The sequence below is a fragment of the Candoia aspera genome, chromosome 1 (assembly GCF_035149785.1).
Source record: "Candoia aspera isolate rCanAsp1 chromosome 1, rCanAsp1.hap2, whole genome shotgun sequence".
NCBI lineage: Eukaryota > Metazoa > Chordata > Lepidosauria > Squamata > Boidae > Candoia > Candoia aspera.
The window spans coordinates 190,607,629-190,622,924 of NC_086153.1; positions in this window are offsets into that span (position 1 = coordinate 190,607,629).

Here is a 15,296-nt window from a genome sequence, read left to right on the forward strand (position 1 = left end):
TCCCGGCTGCCGTCTTTGTTCTCTGGTTGCAGGTGCGTCCTCCGGGGCACAAGGCTTGAGTTCTTCTGTGTCATCGATGCTTATCTGGATTACCTAGTGATATCCTTCTATTAAGCTGTAGATCAGTTCATGGGTGTGGACGCTTGGGTGATTATCTGAGCATTGATTTGATTGTGATCCTTCCTCTCTTTCCTGATGATCATGATCCACGTTGTGAGGCTCTTGTGTGCCTTGCAACGGGGTCATGACGTGCTGCCCCCCGAAGATGTCTTTAGGGTGCTGGTTTCTCTGGGTATGCCTCGTGGAAGTGTCTGGTCAGTTGTTTTGCTAAGACGTGTTGTGCCTGGACCCACTCTGGGTGTGGGAAATGCTTCCATTTGATGAGGTATTGTAGTGTGCCCCTGTGCTTCTTGAGTCCAGTATCTCCTGTACCTCAAAATGCTGTTGTTTGTCTATCATGATGGGTGGGGGCGGGGGGTCTTCCGTGTGCCATTTGGATGGGCTTGTTGGTTTCAGCAGGGCACAGTGGAATACCGGATGGATCCGTCATAAATTGTGGGGCAGTTCCAATTTAAATGTAACCGGGTTGATTACTTCTGTGATTTTAAAGGGTCTGATGAATTTCGGTGCCAGTTTCTTCGAGGGTTGTGAGGTTTTTATGAACTTAGTGGAGAGGTAGACCCTATCTCCCACTTTGTAGTTCAGTGCCTCCGCCCTGTGATTGTCCGCAAATTTCTTGTACGTGGTTTGTGCGTCTGCTAGGGCTGTTTGGATGATTGGCCAGGTTGTCGCCAGTTGTGCCGCCCAGTCGTCTGGTGAACAGGGTGGTGCATCTGGTTGAGGTAGTTCTGGTATCAGTACAAAGTCCCTTCCATAGACCACCTTGAATGGGGTGTGGCCAGTGCTCTGATGTACTGCATTGTTGTAGGCTACCTCTGCAAAAGGTAGTAGGTCCACCCAATTGTCCTGTTGGTAGTTTATGAATGCCCTCAGGAACTGTTCAAGGGTTGAGTTTAGGATCTCTGTAGATCCATCTGTGTGTGGATGCCACGCAGTAGACAGTGCCTGTCTAGTCCCAATGAGTTTTAAAAATTCCCTCCAAAATTTTGACGTGAACTGTGTGCCCCTATCAGTCACCAAACGATAGGGGGCGCCATGGATCCTGTATATGTGTGTGAGGAACAGGCGTGCCAGTTGTTGCACGGTGGGGATGGTCGCGCAAGGGATAAAGTGTGCCTGTTTTGAAAAGTAGTCTTTTACCACCCAGATGACTGTTTTCCTTTGGCTGGGTGGTAGGTCTGCTATAAAGTCCATGGAAATTTCTTCCCAGGGGCGAGAAGGGCTGGCTACTGGCTGCAACAGCCCTTGGGGTTTCCCCCCTTTCCTTTTGGAGGTGGAACATGTGGGGCAGGCGGCGACATAGTCTTTAATGTCTTTTCTAAGAGTTGGCCACCAAAATTGCCTTCTTGTTAAATGTAGGGTTTTTACGAACCCAAAATGCCCCGCAGTTTTGTCGTTGTGTGAGTGGTTTAAAACTTCCCCCCGCAATGATTCTGGCACGTACAAAACTTTCTCTTTCCAGGCTAGGTCGTCTTTGAAAGATACATGGTGTCGGTTGTTTTGCGACCATGTATCCGTTTGTAGTGCTTGAGTGAGTCTTTGTTGCCAGTCGGGTGAAATTGAATGGCGCCTCTGTTCATTTTCTGGCATTCGTGCTGGCGTGTGCTGATTTCTTGTCTGGCTGCGCGTGACAGCTGGGCAGCCCAGTTGTTTGTCAGTCCATACTGTCCCCACAATGTCCGAGGCTTGCGTGGTGTCCTGTGGCCGTCGGGAGAGGGCATCCGCCAGGAAGTTCTTCCTTCCCGGTATAAATTTCAACGTGAAATTGAACCGGCTGAAGAACTGTGCCCAGCGTACCTGCTTCGGGCTGAGGCGTTTAGGCATGCTGAGAGCCTCCAGGTTCTTGTGGTCTGTCCAGACCTTGAAGGGGCAGGTGGCCCCTTCCAGTAGGTGCCTCCATGTTTCCAGAGCTGCCTTTACTGCAAACGCCTCCTTTTCCCATACGTGCCATCTCCGCTCTGTTTCAGAGAATTTGCGGGAAAGGTACGCGCAGGGTTTCAGCTGGTTGTCAGAGTCCCTTTGGAGCAGGAGAGCTCCGATGGAGAAGTCGGAGGCGTCTACCTGCACCACGAAAGGCTTGGTGGGGTCGGGGTGTTGTAATACTGGCTCTGCTGTAAATAGGTTTTTTAGTCTCTCGAATGCCGTTTGGCAGTCAGCTGTCCAGTTTAGTAGCGCCCCCGGGTTTCTCGATTTGCAAGTGTCCCCCAAGCCCTTGGTCCTTAGGAGGTTAGTTAGGGGCAATACAATCTCTGCCAGTCCCGGGATGAACCCCCTATAGAAATTTGTGAATCCGAGGAAACTTTGTAGTTGTCTCCTCATGCGTGGGTGCTCCCACGCCAGTATAGCTTGGACCTTGCTTGGGTCCATTTCTATTCCTTTTGCCGAAATCCTATACCCCAGATAGCCAATTTGTTGTTTGTGAAACTCGCACTTGGAGAGCTTGGCAAACAGCTCTGCCTTGCGAAGTTTCCTGAGCACTTCCTTTAACAACCTTCCATGCTCACGTTCCATTTCTGTGTATATTAAGACATCATTGAGGTAAACCAGCACCCCCTTAAAAAGGTGGTCGCGCAGGACCTCGTTGATTAATTGCATAAATACACGCGGTGCCCCTGCCAGTCCAAAAGGTAGCACCTTGTATTGAAACGACCCCAATGGGCAGTTGAAGGCCGTTTTCCACTCATCCCCCTCCCTTATCCTTATGCGGTAATAGGCTTCCCTTAGGTCTAGTTTAGAGAATACCTTACCCTTTGCCAGGTGGGACAATATGTCCTTTATTAGGGGCATTGGGCTTTTATTGGATACAGATGCGGCGTTGAGGCCCCGGTAATCTGTACAGAGCCGCAGTGACCCATCCTTTTTCTCGTGAAAGAGGACCGGCGTTCCTACTGGAGAGTTTGCAGGCTCGATAAAACCCCTCGCCAAGTTCTTATCAATGAATTCCCTTAATGCTGCCAGCTCCCTCTGGGTCATTGCATATATTTTGGGTTTGGGGAGGGGTACCCCCAGGACCAGTTCGATGCTGCAGTCTGTTTTCCTGTGGGGGGGGGGAAGTCTGTCCGCCTCCTTCTCGCAGAAGATGTCTGCGAAGTCTGCGTAGTTGGCTGGCAGGCCGTCTGGCAACACCGTCCCTCTGTGCTCTGAGGTCGTCGTTGCCCTTCCCATTGCTGCCCGGGGGACCCTGTCCCCTGTGGGTGCTTGGTAGCGTCCGTCAGCAAACTTGATCTCTTTGGTTTTCCAGTTGATGACTGGGTTATGCTGCACGAGCCATGGGATCCCTAGTATAAGTAGGGGTTGCCCCACCGGTGCCACGATGAAAGCCAATTTTTCCTCATGGCTGCCAAGCCGTAGCGCGGTTTCACCGGTGTATTGGGTGACCGGGCCCCCTCCCGCTGCTGATCCATCAAGCTGTGTAAACACCAAATGGTGCTGAAGTGGATAGCAGCGGAGGTTAAGTGCGGCTACCAGGTCTGGGTGCATTAAGCACTTAGAGCAGCCTGAGTCAATCAGTGCCCAGACCTTTTTTTACTTTTCCCCATGGGTGAGGGTAACACGGACATAGAGGGTGGGGCATTCTTCACTCACCCCTCCGTCGGTGTGCCTGTTGCCTTTTTCCACCTGTCCTCTGGCGCCCCTTAGGCCAGGTGGCTGGCGTTTCCCGTCGGCTTGTCGGAGTTGCTTTCCTCCTCCTCTGAGCTGTAGGAGAACTGTCTGGCTCTGTTTTCCCCTGTCGCCACTGGTCGTTTTCTTGGTGCTGGGGTTGGCGTGGCTGGTGCCCTCCGCGTGCTCTCTCTGGGTTTAGTTTTGGGGCAAGCCGCCGCCTTGTGATCATCCTTGCCGCACTTGAAGCACTCGCCCTTTGCGAATCACCGGTCCCGTTCCTCCTTCCACATGTGGGATCTTGCCTTCCCTGGCCCTGCAGCTGTGCGTGATGCTCTCATTGCCTCCGCCTGCTGCGCTTCCCTCTTGGCTTGGAGGAAAGTGTCTTGGGCATCCTCTGCTTCCCCCGCCAGCCGGATCCACTCGGTTAGGGAATTGGGGTTGTTGCGACAGAGTGCCCACCTGAGCACGTTCAGGTTGAGTCCTTCTTTAAATTTCTCAATCAGAGTCGATTGAGACCAGACCTCCACTTTTCCGGCCAGGGCTTGAAACTCCATGGCATACTCTGCCATGGGGTGCTGTCCTTGCCGGAGCGTTTTCAAAGTCCATTTTGCTCTTTCTTTCTCCAGGGGGTCCCTGAAGTGTAGTTCCATCGCCCAAAGGAACTCCGTACTGTCCTGCAGCTCCCGGGTGCCTGATTGGCACAGTTGGACGTACCAATCAGCGGCCCGTCCTTTTAGTTTTATGGCCAGGGCATTCACCTTGCCCCTTTCAGTCCTGAAACAGGGGGCCTACTCTTCGAGGTAGTATCTGGCGTTCATTAAGAAAAAGGAGAGTTTTGAGGGGTCCCCGTCAAACTTTACACCCAAGTCCTTGGCTGCCATTCTGGTTTGGCTCCAGGTCACATCTGGGCTGTGCAGCGTGCTTCGCAGGGGTTAGCGCGGGTCGATTCGTCTCCAGGTGTCTGGCGGTGTCGGTGTCCTCTCTCGCTGGGTCTCCTCGTAAGCAGGTCGTCCCCTCGACAGGGTGGGGGGGTGGGATGTCATCCATCTGGTGGGCTCCTGGAACAGGGCTCTCCCGTAGTCGCCGTCCGCTGGGTCGTCCCTCCGTCTTTCCTCCGGGTGCGACTCCCATCATCGGGCGGGCTCCTGGAACCGGCCGCTGTCTGCTGGGTCGTTTCTCCACCTCTCCTCCGGGGGCGACTCCGGCCATCGGGTGGGCTCCTGGTGCTGGACTCTGCGGCGGTCTGTGCTGTCCTCTCGGTCGCCCCTCCGTGTCTCCTCCGGGTGCGTCTCCATGATGCTGCCGCCATGGGATCCCTGCGCCACCATCAGCTGCTGGAGCAACAGCTGTACCTCCTCCATTGCGCTTAGCCTCGCCGCCGTCCCTGAACTCCTCCGGGTGCGCTCGGCTCTCCGCTCGCTCTCGTCTTCGTTCGCCATGGATGACGGTCCGTCCCTCGGTTCCTCAGGGTTGGGTGGTGAACCTAGAGAGGATCCCCCCATCTCGTCCGCGGTGGCCCACGGGCCCCGGGACGCCTGGGTGGTCACCCCCCTTTCCTCTTCCCCCGAGCTGGATCCCGCACTTACCTGGGCGTCGCACCGCCTGGACCTCAGGCACATCCCACCCGAGGGGAGGGGAGCTTCGCCGCTGGTTGCCGGGTGGTCCCGTCACCGCACTCCGTTGCTCTCCATAACCTAGCTGGGTCCCTCACAAACTGGTTGGATAGGTGCTAGGTAAATTTTTTTTTGTCGATTCCCGTTTTTATGTCAGGGCCAGCCTCGCTCCGAATAAGACACGGACTCACTTAATAGGGATTAAGGATTTCCGGTTTATTGAAACGGTGCTGACAGAAAGAAAAACGGGAATGGAGGCATGGTGGCATGGTGCCCTGTTTATACCCTCTTGCCGGACCCCGTGCTCCTCCACCCTCCATTGTCCCCATTCCTCTGACCGGACGGGCAATTTAGGTGTTGATGTGATTTGTGATGGGTGTCTGGGCATTTTCCCAGCTGCCGTCTTTGTCCTCTGGTTGCAGGTGCGTCCTCCGGGGCACAAGGCTTGAGTTCTTCTGTGTCATCGATGCTTATCTGGATTACCTAGTGATATCCTTCTATTAAGCTGTAGATCAGTTCATGGGTGTGGACGCTTGGGTGATTATCTGAGCATTGATTTGATTGTGATCCTTCCTCTCTTTCCTGATGATCATGATCCACGTTGTGAGGCTCTTGTGTGCCTTGCAACGGGGTCATGACACATCCATTCTGGGAGAGAGAGCCTTTGCCACAACTATAAACAAAAGAATCCTCACTTCTGGTACACCAGAAACATCCAGGAGTTGTGGAGGCTTTATTCAAGTAGTAGTAAGCATGACAACAAGACAGGCTCCCAGGTATCAAGGAACATTAGATTTTCAACATGAAATTTCATCTTAGCTTGGCCAATAATAAACCAATATGGAACAAATATCAACCTCTGAAAAGGAATGGGGTTTCCATCTCTCCACAGCCTCAGAGGAATAGTTAGAATCTCCAAGAAGCTGGAGAAATCCAGGTAACTGAAGCAGGATGTAGAGAGTAAGGAAGATGACCATAACAGGGATAGGCCAGATCCTTTATCAGAGCAACAAAGGGAAAAAACATGGCTGAGAACAAGAAGAAGGTATGTGCATGTGACTCAGGCAGACACTTCCCTAATTCACATGAGGATAAGAGGGGGGTGGGGAGGTGGGGAAGTAAACTATAGCCAGACTTGCAAGATTTTGTTACTATAGCCAATATTAATAAAAGTAGTTTGAGCCTTCTTGTGGAGTTGATTTCTTGGTTTGGTCTACATGGAAGGGCTGACACAGGAAAACATTTGCTTGAAGAAGCTTCTTTTTTTGTAGAAATAGGGAAATATGTATAGTTAGGAATTTGCCCTACTTCTGTATTTCTGTGTGGTGCTTAATCTCATACTCTTCATCTCTCCGTAAAAGTTCTGGAATTTGGTGTTTAATTCCAACATTCCTTCATACTTCAGGCTGTAACCACGAATATGCTTTATTTTCCTTTAAAACCTTATTGTGATATGTAATATTTTGAAGTCTCTCCATTACCTTCAGTTAGGGCAGAAAACTCTTTATATAGAGAGACAAATACCACCTTCTGGAGCTTTTCTTTTGCAAGCTGCGGTATTAAGTGATCTGGACAGCTCTACAGTCATCCCCAATGAATGTTTCTATTTCAGTATTAAAAATTAGAAAGGCCCTCCCTCCCTCCCTATAAAGTTTGACTTTAGGAAGAGCTGAATCCTATAATCACCATGCCTCTATGCTACTCAGTCACAGGATGGCTGATTAATTATTTTCTTCTTGGGAAAATTACTTCTAAGACAAGATTTTGCTCCCACGTATTAATATGAAGTTAGTTATGTGTAACAATCTGGAGTATTTTGCAATCAAAACTGTTTTTTTCCCTGTATTATAAATTTTAACCAAATATGCCACTAGTTTTTTTTGTTTTTTTTTTAATACTGTGGCTATATTAGTTAAGATGGTTAAGATGCTGGGCTATAAACCAGGAGACAGTGAGTTGTAGGCCTTCCTTAGGCATGAAAGCTGGCTGGGTGACTTTGGGCCAGGCACTGCCTCTCAGCCAACCCACCTCACAGGGTTATTGTTTTGGGGAAAATAGGAGGCAGGACTATTAAATATGTTTACTGTATGTATGTGTGTGTGTGTGTGTGTGTGTGTGTGTGTGTGTATAGGGTGGGATAAAATGATAATAATTTCTTGAAAGAAAAAAATTCTTCAAATCTTTAAAGTTTCATTTTCTACCACATTTCTGAATTCTATTGTCAGCTTTTATTTTCCCCTGCTTCTCAGACGACAATGACAAATATGTGCTTAGGTAGTTCAGCAGTGCAATCCTCCCTTTCTTATTGGAGAATATTTATAATTTTGCTTATAACAACAAAAGGCCTTCTGGTTTTGATGCTGAAGTACATGCTTGGTTTGGAGTAAATTCCATAAACTGGACATTATTTCTGAATAAATATAGGATACTTATGTGTAGGCTTCAGCAAAGGATCATTACCTTGTCGTGGTGCTGGAGCTTGAGCACCTCAATGATGCCATGCGCTAAACCATGAAGGGCCACCCAAGACGGGAAGGTCATGACAGAGAGGTCAGACTAAATGCGATCCCTGGGGAAGGTAATGGCAACCCACCCCAGTATTCTTGCCATGAAAACTAAATGGATCAGTACAACCAGAGATATGTCGGTATACCATCGGAAGATGAGACCCCCAGGTCGGAAGATGGTCAAAATGCTACTGGGGAGGAACAGAGGATGAGTTCAACTAGCCCCAGACGTGATGACGCAGCTAGCTCAAATCCGAAAGGACGGCTAGCGGCCGATGGTGCTGGTGGTGAACGGCGAATCCGATGTTCTAAGGATCAACGCACCATTGGAACCTGGAATGTAAGATCTATGAGCCAGGGCAAATTGGATGTGGTTATTGGTGAGATGTCAAGATTAAAGATAGACATTTTGGGCGTCAGTGAACTGAAATGGACTGGCATGGGCCACTTCACATCAAATGACCACCAGATCTACTACTGTGGACAAGAGGACCACAGAAGAAATGGAATAGCCTTCATAATTAATAGTAAAGTGGCTAAAGCAGTGCTTGGATACAATCCAAAAAACAATAGAATGATCTCAATTCGAATTCAGGGCAAGCCATCTAACATCACAATGATCCAAATATATGCCCCAACCACAGATGCTGAAGAAGCTGAAGTAGAGCAGTTCTATAAGAATCTGCAGCACCTACTGGACAACACGCCTAAAAGAGATGTTATTTTCATCACGGGAGACTGGAATGCTAAGGTGGGCAGTCAAATGACACCTGGAATTACAGGTAATCATGGCCTGGGAGAACAAAACGAAGCAGGACATAGGCTGATAGAATTTTGCCAAGACAACTCACTCTGCATAACAAACACTCTCTTCCAACAACCAAAGAGACGGCTTTATACATGGACTTCCCCAGATGGACAACACCGAAACCAGATTGACTACATCCTTTGCAGCCAAAGGTGGCGGACATCTATACAGTTGGTAAAAACAAGACCTGGAGTTGACTGTAGTTCAGATCACAAACTTCTTCTTGCACAATTTAGGATCAGACTAAAGAGATTAGGGAAGACCCACAGATCAGCTAGATATGAGCTCACTAATATTCCTAAGGAATATGCAGTGGAGGTGAAGAATAGATTTAAGGGACTGGACTTAGTAGATAGGGTCCCAGAAGAACTATGGACAGATGTCCGCAACATTGTTCAAGAGGCGGCAACAAAATACATCCCAAAGAAAGAGAAAACCAAGAAGGCAAAATGGCTGTCTGCTGAGACACTAGAAGTAGCCCAAGAAAGAAGGAAAGCAAAAGGCAACAGCGATAGGGGGAGATATGCCCAATTAAATGCAAAATTCCAGAGGTTAGCCAGAAGAGATAAGGAATTATTTTTAAACAAGCAATGTGCGGAAGTGGAAGAAGACAATAGAACAGGAAGGACAAGAGACCTCTTCCAGAAAATTAGAAACATCGGAAGTAAATTCCAGGCAAAAATGGGTATGATCAAAAACAAAGATGGCAAGGACCTAACAGAAGAAGAAGAGATCAAGAAAAGGTGGCAAGAATATACGGAAGACCTGTATAGGAAGGATAACAATATCGGGGATAGCTTTGACGGTGTGGTCAGTGAGCTAGAGCCAGACATCCTGAAGAGTGAGGTTGAATGGCCCTTAAGAAGCATTGCTAACAACAAGGCAGCAGGAGACGACGACATCCCAGCTGAACTGTTCAAAATCTTGCAAGATGATGCTGTCAAGGTAATGCATGCTATATGCCAGCAAATTTGGAAAACACAAGAATGGCCATCAGATTGGAAAAAATCAACTTATATCCCCATACCAGAAAAGGGAAACACTAAAGAATGTTCAAACTATCGAACAGTGGCACTCATTTCACATGCCAGTAAGGTAATGCTCAAGATCCTGCAAGGTAGACTTCAGCAGTTCATGGAGCGAGAATTGCCAGATGTACAAGCTGGGTTTAGAAAAGGCAGAGGAACTAGGGATCAAATTGCCAATATCCGCTGGATAATGGAAAAAGCCAGGGAGTTTCAGAAAAACATCTATTTCTGTTTTACTGACTATTCTAAAGCCTTTGACTGTGTGGACCATAACAAATTGTGGCAAGTTCTTAGTGGTATGGGGATACCAAGTCATCTTGTCTGCCTCCTGAGGAATCTGTATAATGACCAAGTAGCAACAGTAAGAACAGACCACGGAACAACGAACTGATTTAAGATTGGGAAAGGAGTACGGCAGGGCTGTATACTCTCACCCTACATATTCAATTTGTATGCAGAACACATCATGCGACATGCTGGGCTTGAGGAATCCAAGGCTGGAGTTAAAATCGCTGGAAGAAACATCAACAATCTCAGATATGCAGATGATACCACTTTGATGGCTGAAAGCGAAGAGGAACTGAGGAGCCTTATGATGAAGGTGAAAGAAGAAAGTGCAAACGCTGGCTTGCAGCTAAACCTCAAAAAAACCAAGATTATGGCAACCAGCTTGATTGATAACTGGCAAATAGAGGGAGAAAATGTAGAAGCAGTGAAAGACTTTGTATTTCTAGGTGTGAAGATTACTGCAGATGCTGACTGCAGTCAGGAAATCAGAAGACGCTTAATCCTTGGGAGAAGAGCAATGACAAATCTCGATAAAATAGTTAAGAGCAGAGACATCACACTGACAACAAAGGTCCGCATAGTTAAAGCAATGGTGTTCCCCGTAGTAACATATGGCTGTGAGAGTTGGACCATAAGGAAGGGTGAGTGAAGGAAGATCGATGCTTTTGAACTGTGGTGTTGGAGGAAAATTCTGAGAGTGCCTTGGACTGCAAGAAGATCAAACCAGTCCATCCTCCAGGAAATAAAGCCAGACTGCTCACTTGAGGGAATGATATTAAAGGCAAAACTGAAATACTTTGGCCACATAATGAGAAGACAGGACACCCTGGAGAAGATGCTGATGCTAGGGAGAGTGGAGGGCAAAAGGAAGAGGGGCCAACCAAGGGCAAGGTGGATGGATGATATTGTAGAGGTGACGGACTTGTCCCTGGGGGAGCTGGGGGTGTTGACGACCGACAGGAAGCTCTGGCGTGGGCTGGTCCATGAAGTCATGAAGAGTCGGAAGTGACTAAACGAATAAACAACAACTTATGTCTAGGAGGATCAAAAAGAACAGCAGGATCTTTACTCTAAAAAGTAGCCCAGAAAAAATATTTAAATAAACTTCCTCTATAAATCTCATAATTGTGCCATATAATTAAGTCTGAGATGCTAAGTTAGACGTAATTCATTTTGTGTTATTAAGGCAGTAAACAAGATGTTTAGATTTGAAAAGGAAGTCCAATGTAGTCCTTATGATGTTGGATTAGGACTGTGGCGATGTAGGTTGCAATTCACCCTCAGGCATGAAAACTCACAGGTTGACTGTGGGCCAGTCACTCTCTCGGCCCAACATAGTTCATAGTATTGTTCTTACGGGAATAAAATGAGGGGACATCACCACATATACCACACTGAGATCTCAAGGTGAAAGGGGATACTGTGAGATTCCAGCCAGCCTCTGACTCAGAAAACGAAACTCTTTCTGAGTCAGAGGGGGAAACAGAAACTTACCAGGCTGACACCAGGAAAGCAAAACCCAGAGATGACTCAGCAGTGTGGGAAAAGTCACAGCACTGATTGGTCAGTCTTCAGAGGAGGATTTGAATCCCCCAATCAGCATGCACGAATGATGGGCAGAAAAGTGCGTGAAGGAGAAGCCAGCCCGATTGGCTGCAGAAGGGAGTAGGTGCACAAAGGATCGGCATAAAAGGCAGATGTGCGAAGAGCAAGCTGCCGGAGACAACCAATCCTTCAAGCTCACAGTTCCAGCAGAAGAGTCCTTACCTGTGTTGGAAACCTCATCTGTAGCTGGAGGGGAATCAGCGCCAGGGTTTCCTTTCAGAGAGGACTGGGATCCTGCAACTGCTGCCACAGAGGATCTCCTCCTGGCCAAACCCAGCAGCCTCAGTCTTGCATTCAGCTTCGGACCTCTTCGTCGTCCTTGTGCATGTTCCAGACACGCTTCCAGCTTTGCTTTGAGTTCCTAGCCATGTCCAGAGTCTCCAGTCCAGCCTCGTCATGCCTCAAGTCCTCAGCCTTGCCTTGAATCTCCAGTTCAGCCTTGTTGCGCTTCTAGACTTGTTCCGAGTCTCCAGTTGCGAGTCTCCAGTCCAGCCTGAGTCACCGAGCCCAGTCCAGTCCTGTCGCTAGAGCCAAGACTTGTCCAGTGAGTCCAGTCTGGTCTCACCCAGTTTCACGGTGCCAGCCTAGTTCGAGTGGTGTTCCAGATCATGGACGGTAGTCTCCAGTTCCAGTGGTGCCACGTGCCCTAGTTTCTTCCAGTCTTCCAGCTCCCATCAGCGAATCCTGCTCTGCTGTTTTACTACAGTCTCCTCCTGCAACCTTGCCAGTTTCCTCGTTGTTACCCAGTTGGTCTTGATAGGAACCAGCCTACCTCTTGACCGTAAGGACTTATTTATTGTAAATAGTTATTTAATAAAGAGTGTTTTTGATAATAAATCTGTCCTGTCTGAACAGAACAGATACAATATAAATGCAGAAGAAAAGAAAACCTTCCTTCCTTCCTTCCTTCCTTCCTTCCTTCCTTCCTTCCTTCCTTCCTTCCTTCCTTCCTTTCTCTGTCATCTATCTCTATCTCTCTATCATCTCATAAAATGAAATAAAAATTTTAAAAGCCCCAATGGGCATGCTGGTAGAGAATTTTTGGAATTGTAGCCCAACAACTCCCAGAAATCGTAGGCAAGATGGAATTCTGGGAATTGCAGTCCTAATACAGTCCAAAAGCACCAGACTGGAGAAGCTTGACCTACAGTAGTGTGGTCCCTGCAGCTGAAGCCATTTAAAAACCTAATCCATAGTAATATTGTTTTGTTTTATCATTCCCACTCTCAAAATATAAAGTTGGCATATAGTCAGCTCAGGGGTTATAATGACCATTAGACCATTAGCACATTAAGTTTCCAACTGCATAGTTAATTAAAAGCAGGATAGCAATGAAACTGGATACCCATGATTATGCAGTATCATAATGACTCCATCTATCTCCAGGTTCTGCCCCAGGATGAATGACTATGGGTTCTGCATACTTTGTCAGTTAAAAAGGAAAAGGAAGTTTTGTATTTCAATGTTATTTTGGCTCACGAATGATCATCTTTGATGTCTGTAGGTTTATTAGAAGTTGGAGTACATCCAGAGATTAATACAAAAATCAAATTAACTAACTGTTGCATGTGTGCACTGTTGCAGTTCACATGAATAAATGCTAAATGATGACAGTGAGTAGCCATTTAGTGTGTTGTAACACATTTAGTGATGAGTATTGTTACATTAAAAATTAAGTTTTATTACAGCATAAGATTTTGTGGAACAGAGTCCATTTCATTACATGCTTGAAATGTTATTCTCAGTTGACATTACAGGGGGACAGGGAAGGAAAGGCTTTGGTACCAATGTTTGTTTCTTTTTAATATTCATTTGCATTCCATCTTTCAACCAAATGATTCTTAGTCTAGGAATGGTAAAAGATAAAAATTCCCTTGAATCAAGCTTGATGCCAGGACACTGCATGGAACAGGAATCTAGAGGTGGTTTTTTTTTTAATGTGTGTGGGGGCAACAATAAGTGGTTTGCCATTGTCTTTTTTTAAGAAGCTGCTTCAGTTGTTCTACCTACCCTCCATCCCTGGGATGTCCTGGTGGTCTTTCAACCAAGTATTAACCAAGCTGACCCTGCTTAGCTTTTTGGGATCAGAAGTGCTGCCACCTGAGCAAATTGCTGCCAATAGTCCAAGAAAGCTTCCAATCATTCTGTTTCCAGGAGTTGCCATATCTGAGCCTTGTCAGCTGCTCTTCAAATGGAGGAGGCGTCACAGATCTGCCCAACAGTAGCTAGCTGAAGCCCACACATTTTATGTGGGTGGTCAAGTAACAGATGTTTCACCTACAACAGAAAGAGGAAGACTTGGAAGAGAAAGGTGTGAGGTGAAGCAAAGTCACACACACAGTCTTGTAATGTACTGATAGAGAATGTGCTGTACTATATGGCCACAGGGTTATAATGACACACTTATGAAAAAAAGAGCTGGCCCCCCTAATTCTGTTTTTCTACATGGCTTTTCCTTGTCCCTTTCAATCAGTACAATCCTATACCCAAAAGAAGTAAGAAACTAACCTGGAGACAGAATAATCCATTATAGCTGTTGACGAAATTATACTTGGTTGGAGAGTTCCCAGCTGAAGAAGGCTGAGCTGCTTCACATCAAAGGGCTCTGCAAAAGTAGTATCAAGACCTATGCTTTTGAGATAATGATAAAATGTTTCACTTTGTCTCCAGGCACTTTGTCTATCATCCCTAGAAATCAGCCACTCCTTGCATAGAGAAAAGTTGCAAGGTTTCTCATGATGCCCAAACACTTCTGAAAGGAGACCACTTGAGCCACAAGTGGGAGAATCATGAATCAAATGCACCAATGAAATACTATCCTGCAGTTAGAGCACCAGAAGGAAGCTCTAACGTTCCCTAAAGGAGTTCCAAGGAATGTTCATATCCCCTTCCACAATATGGAATGGTGCTGTTAATCTTTATCATCCATTCAGGTGTAGATGCTGTACTGGAGCTGATTGTGACCTCCTGACCAATTTATTGCCAGAAACAGCTATTCTTCCAAAACTGATCCTTTCCAGTTAATTATGAGCCTCTAAATCAGGGTTTCTCAGCCAGGGTTCCATGGCACCTTAGGGTTCCATGTGAGGTCACTAGGGGTTCCCTGGGAAATCCCTATTTATTTAAAAAACTATTTCGAATTCGAGCAACTTCAGATTAAAGAGGCAAGTTTCATTCTTTATTTTTAGTTTAAGAACACTGTTAATGCATATACACAGGCTGACACATGGAACAAATATAATAATTTTGTAACTTCTGGCCTATATTTGAGCCTGAACATGCAGAGGTTCCCTGAGGCCTGAAAAATATTTCAAGGGCTCCTCCAGGGTCAAAAGGTTGAGAAAGGCTGCTCTAAATCATTAATCGACACCAACCAACATTTCTATAGAAACCTTTGAACCGGTCCTCTGTTCAAGGAGCTGAATCTCCTTACATCTCAGACTAGAAACCAGGAGACCATGAATTCTAGTCCCGCCTTAGCCATGAAAGCCAGCTGGGTGACTTTGGACCAGTCCCTCTCTCTCAGTCCAACTCACCTCACAGGGTGGTTGTTGTGGGGAAAATAGGAGGAGGAAGATTAGGTATCTTCCCCACCTTGAGTTATTTATAAAAATAATAAAGGCAGGATAAAAAAAAATCTGAAAAAAACCCTATCCAGCTTTTAAAAAAACCCAGCTCTTGATGCCTTTTATTCATTGACTCCTTATGATTACATGGACACATC